The following is a 6,472-nucleotide window of genomic DNA, read 5'->3' as shown; positions in this document are numbered from 1 at the left end:
GTTTTTAAAAATGATGGAGAACTGTGTTCTCTTCTATAAAGTGTTCAAACTGGCACAGCTGGGCAACATGGAGTTGAGTGGATTCTCTAGATGTTCACAGCAATTTCTATAAACCCACTATTAATACTCTGCAGCATTCGTATTGCATTGTGACAGACTTCTCCATTAAGGATGAAGAAAATTTTGGCTTAAATTCAATGACTGATGAACTGCTTACAAGGGTTCAGCTGGTAGACTATGAGCTGTTCTATAACCACATTCCATCAAACCAATCTGTTTGGGTAGATTAAACGTACAACTCTTTTTTTTTTTTTTTTAATCTCACAGAGAAGAATCTAGTAATAAAATAAAATTAAAAATAAATTAAAAAAAAAAAAACACACTTCCAGTGCTGTGACACTGAATTTAGGCCTTATTAGGATTTCTCTGCAATGATACAGTGTTGTAATGTTAGTAAAATTTCTTCAGATCTTGCAAAATCCCCTAACACTTATTCTCCTGAAAAATCTAATTCATAACTATTAAATACCTAAACTCCAGATGCTGCTGGCAGGTGATGTTCATAGATTTCCACTGTCCTCTGATTTGCATAATCACTTGCCCCAGTCAGTATACATGTAAAGTAAGAAAAGATGAAATTGGAGCAGAACTCTCTACATGCACTCAGCCCTGGTTCAGAACAGTGGCAAATTGTGTCCCATGTAAGTCTCAGTCACTTCCACATGTGTGAATAGAAATGCATGAAAGCCAACGAACAGGGACATCCTATTTCTCTCTGAAACAGAAGTTCAGCAGGTGTATTGGAAACTGCTGCTTCTCAAGAGCCATTCTGATATTCTCCAGCTGCAAAAAGGAAAGGGTATACCTAAATCACAATTTACTTAAGAATTTACTGATCTTCCAAAACAGAGAGGAATTTGCAAAATGATTGCTTTGGTAATTATTGTTACTGAGAAGCTATTTTCAAGGCTTGACTTTTTCAAAAGCGATCCACAAGTTAAGTCCAACTCCTACTAGAAGCCCCCTAAAGTAAAGCCCCACCTGAAAGACTGCCACCTCATTTCAGCTGGACACCATTTTAATATTATTTTTTTTTCAGGAGAAGAAAAAAACATTCTTTCCACAGATCCTTCCTGGGTATAAAAGGACATTTCTTCACAAGAGCGTTTCCTTTAATATTTTGTAAAAAGGCAATTTTCTCAGCTGGAAGCTTTTCTGTATTCTTTATCCTTGGGGAGACATAATAATTGGCAAGACTTGGCAGAATTAGTGATATTATTTGACTTGTAATTGTCTAATGTCTTCGTTTTCTAGATGGAAAGTCAATACAATATGATGTCCCCCAAGCCAAATTAATATAATGTTAAATGTGGTGGTTTGAAACTGTTTGAACCGCCTGTCTGAAATCCTGTATAACCTACATCCGGAGCTTCAGAAGGTAGTAGCTGAGGGTACTCAGGGACTTCATCTCCTGAGAAGAATCTGTCTCTTCCTGGCTGTTTTCTGTTTTCACTCTGTCACGTTTTGTGGCAAAAAAAAAAAATCTGCTGTGACGGTTTCTGCTGTTTTCTTCGGTGGCCTGGAGCCTTTCCAAGAACTCTGAAGGGTATAGAAAACCATAGTGTATTGGTGCGCGGACCGCATTTAACATGACATTTTTGGATTGTATTTAGTATTTTCTTTTGTAATATCAACTTCTTTTGATAGTAGTGCTCATTACAGAATGGTGTATGGGGCTGGGCTACTCATGCATTGTTTTATTACCATGAATATTGTTCAGTTCTGCATTTAATGTACTCTCCATGACAGTTTCTATATCATCTGCTGTACAGCCCTTGCACAATGGACTGTAATGTACTATAAACACTTTTTTTTTTTTTTTAAATTAAAGTATAGGGTGCTGCATAGCAGGAGATTTTCAAAACCAGTTAGTACGAAATCTGCTTTCTTTGAAATCAAGAAATACGCTTTCTTATGGGTCTCTGTGATTTTGGGTTTGGAAGACAAATTTGTAGGCTTTATATAAAATGCAGCAAATGAAACCCACATTGTGCTTTATATAATTTTCCTACTACCATCAGAAAGAAAGGCTTCTTACAGGCTGTGTGTACCATCTGTTACGTACAACATGCACTCTGGGCTAAAAAATCACTGTCTTGCCTTTGCCTGTATAGTACTTTCCTTGTAGCTGCTATGCACTATTTTTCTTTTATGCAATATACTATAACATCTTGCAGTAATCAGAGCAATTAATTTTCTCAGATATCGTGGCCACCCATCCAAAGCGATAACTTTTGACATGCCGTAATGGGTGTTATATATGCTCGGTGTCAACAGTTGCCTCAATATGCTGATAATGAGCCGTATTTTTGAAGAGTCATAATCAATCATTCTTCATTTAGAAAGTCAGATCCATCAGCCTGACATCAAAATGTCATAACCCATTGATCTCACATTGCGATCATGGATTCTAGACTTTAATTAATGGCTTTCAGCATGTGTTCCAGACCCCTCACCAGCTTTGTTGTCCTTCTTTGGACATGCTCTAGCAGCTTGATGTCCTTCTTGTAGTGAGGGGCCCAAAACTGAACACAATATTTGTGGTGTGGCCTCAACAGAGTAAGTTCAGGGGGACAATCACTTCCCTAGTCCTGCTGGCCACACTGTTTCTTATACAAGCCAGGATGCTGTTGGCATTGTTGGCTACCTGAGCACACTGCTGGCTCATGTTCAGCCAGCTATCAACCAATACCCCTAGGTATTGGTTGAACCCAAAGTTCTGCTGGTGACGCCAGGCTCGGAGTCAGATACTCATTTGGTGGCTCTTCTGTTCCTTTCCTCATCGATCCCTGCAACTGGAGGGATAGAGGAAAACGCCACCTGTGCTCTGACCCCTTAACTTGTTAACCAAGGCCCTGAAGTCTCTTTTGATTGCCCTCAGACTTCATCTTGAAGCATCATCACTGCCTAGTTGAAAAAACAGTAATGGGTAATATTCTGAGGGCTGAAACAAGGTTGGAAGGGCTCTTAATATCCCTAATCCAGTCCCCATGGAGGTAGCAGACCTCCCCATGAAGTGGGTCCATTTGCATATTGGGCCTTCTGTTCCCTTCAGAAGGGAGTCTCCCACAACAACCCTTCTTTTTTTCTTGGTGGGAGCTGTTTTAATTCGGGACGCAGGCTGGTATGCCCTTTCCTAGGCGTCACTTCCAAGATGTACGGTGTTGCTCAATATTGTTCAGATCAACCTGCAAAGCTTCGTACCTATTCCATTTGGGTATCTGGGAAGGTTGTGAAGTCCCTGAGGGGTTTTCCCTACTAGACATGGTCTTGTTGCCACTGCCCTTTATCCTCTAGGTCAGTGCTTTCAGTCGGGAGCCGAGGATAGGGAAACCCCTCAGAACTGAGCATACCTGCTGCCTGCTGGGCCTGTCTCAGGGACGGTAGGGAGCAGCTCCAGGAGCCTATCTCCCTGTCCGAATCCCAGATTCAGCTTTCACCTTTCCCCGGAGCCCTGGCCTCCTGGAGCATTGCCTCCACCGGGCACACCTCACACGGTGGGCTCGCTCCAGCCGTCCTGAACTGGCCTACGAGCGGGACACAGCCTGCGGCCGGACAGCTGGGTGGCAGCGGGCTGTCCCCGGAGCTCGCCCAGGGAGGCTGCAACCCTTGGGGGCTGCCAAGCTTCCTGACGGAGCTGGCGGGGTGCCGGGCCCTCCCTGGCTGACACTGCCTGATTACGAAGAGGAGCGGCCGCCCATGGCCCTGCCCAGAGCCCTCCTGGCCCCTGGGGGTGCCCCGAGGCGGGACCCTCCGGGCCGGAACCCCCGACTCGCTGCAGCGCCCACCCCGGCGCCAATCGCCTCAGGGACTGACCGAAGAAGTCGTAGCCATGACCAGATAGAGGGAGGGCAAAGGGGGGCGCATGAGGGATGAGCGATATTTGCATACATACCCAGTGTGCCTGCGGGCACTGGTGGTGGAAACACGGCCAGACCTGGTGCTGTGGGGGATTTTAGTCGGTGCTATACCATTAGGGAACATACATTATCTTGCTGGGCTAACTGCTGAAGACAGAGCTGATTTTTTTATGTTTATTGGAGTGTCTTCTGTCACACACCATTTTACATAAAAACTGTTTCAATAACGAGGGAGTCAGCACTCCTAACGTTGAAAGGTATTGTACTGATTATCACTTTAAACTTTACAAAATTTCAATGACAAACTTAAAGTCACTCGGAAAAAAAAAAAAAAAAAGTAACATCAGAACACAATATGTCAATCCCTGATTTTGATTTAATGTCTAATTTTCATTTAATGAAAGCCATTATTTTCAATAAAATCAATCATGCCCCTAGTGAAAGGTTTCATGTTTGTTAAGCAGTGTTTTCCAAACAGGAAACTATTCAAGTAAAAAAACGTTGGCCTTGTCTAATAAGCACAAATGATTTGGGATAGACAAACAATAGCTTGCCAAGTCCCACAGGTCCCCTCTTGCCAGCCCGCTCCCTGCAAGACTCCCCCTCGAAGCAACAAGTTTGTGGACTCGGGCCCTTTATTTGGATCAATGCTCATCCCTTCAGGCAGAGCTAATTGGCTAACTCAGTCACACTGGCTATTTAATTAATAAGGAAGACCAAAATTCCACACGAGATGATGAAAGGATGAAGAGCCCAGGAATGACCCTTGATAATAATAAAAGATAATTACAACCAAGCATTGCATTATTCAGACTTTGCTATTGACGTGATAAGCACTGCCATATGCCATGCAAGCTGTGATGTGCACCCTAGTCATCCTAGGTGTAACAAAAGACCTTAGGTATAACTGCTTGCTGTATTTCAGTGCAAACGTGGTGTTTCCTGTGAAGAACGAAATACTATATGTAAAATGAAAAAAAAAGAAAAAAAAAAAAAAAAGACACTTCCGAGCAGTAATGATGGGAAAGCAGTTTGGCCATTCTGTTTTCTACGTTCAGGTAGAGCAGTAATAGTGGCTAGATCACAGATTCATTTTTCTGTGTAGAATGACCAAGTTCCAGGGCAAGAGAGACATGATCTACCAGAACCTGCTCCAGGAAAAGCCCTGTCTAGTAACTCAGCTTGTGAGCAAGAGCATCTAGGTGCCTGACAAAAAGTTAAGCAATACATAAACACCAGGCATGAAGAAGAAGGAAAAAAAAAAAAAAAAGAAAAGAAAAAAAAAACCACCAGCTCACCTGGGACACCACTTCCCTTAAAATTATTTGAGTAAATTGTAAATTGTGTGCCAGTTCTGAAAGACAACTAAGCTGTTGGGAACTAGACTGGGAAAATGAGGTCTGGGCTTAATTTTTGGCTCTGCTTTCTGCTCGCGGTTAATCTTGGGCAAACTGCATGTGGATCCCGCTCATTCTCCCATGTTTTCTCTTGTCTCTTGAGCCTGTAAATTCCTAATGTAGGGACCATCTCTTCCTCTGGAGATAGCACAGGAAGTGCCTTCAGGGTTTCTAAGATAAAATTGAAAGTTTGATCAAATCTTCCCCAGTTTCCTCAAGACTTGCTGAGCTTTATTGCTCATTAAAAGTCTGAATCTGAGAAGCCAATGTATTTGATTTGTAATGAATGTAACACTTCAGTGAGATCACAGCTGTAACGTTACAGAATCAGTCATGTAAAGAATAGTACCTGCAAGAAAACCTGCCTTCTCTTTTTTCTCCTTAACCTCCATAGAGCGGTTCTTTTGTTAATTACAGTTACTGCACACTGTGATATTGAAGAGCTCTGTTCTCAAACATATTCTTATTTATTTTAGTCCTTTTTTTTCCCAGGTAATGAAATGTCAGAACCCTACTTTTTCTGGTTTTGTAGTATGTTGATCAAAGTGACCTTTGCTTTGCAGCAGACACAAATCAATATAGCGCTCTGCAGTATTTGACAGATAAAGGTGCAACATATAATAAATGGCAATCACTGACGAGGGGAGCAAGAAAATACCTGCCAACTTCAGTTCATACCAGCAATTTTCAGACAATGCCACATGTTATGTTCAAAGTAAAATTCATTTGTCCATCTAATAACAGAGATGGGGGATATTAAAGGACTCAGTTTTGTTAAAGAAATGTTTCATCTCACAGTAATAATTCAGAGTCCAGTCAGGGTCCGCAGTGGTTGGTTGCAAGTAAAGTTATTACATTTTGAAGACAGGTTTGAAGAGCAATTTTCCTTGTCGTAAAGGAAAGGAGGGGGAACTTTACCCAAGAAATGAAATAGTAATTATATACACACTCACACACAGAGCCTCTCATTCTCTCACACACGTACACAGAAACACAGAAAATTCTCTTAATATCCTAAAGCAGCCCTCCAGCGTAGTGTTTCACAGCCGAGGGTTTGATTTCCTCATATTCTTCCAAACCTGCTGATAAATTCTATACAAATGTAACCGATTGCTATTTACATGCTTAATTGCACGTAGTATCTGCAAAGTATCT

Source organism: Anser anser, assembly GCF_964211835.1.
Source record: "Anser anser genome assembly, chromosome: 11".
Lineage (NCBI taxonomy): Eukaryota > Metazoa > Chordata > Aves > Anseriformes > Anatidae > Anser > Anser anser.
Note: the sequence above shows the minus strand (reverse complement) of the source record.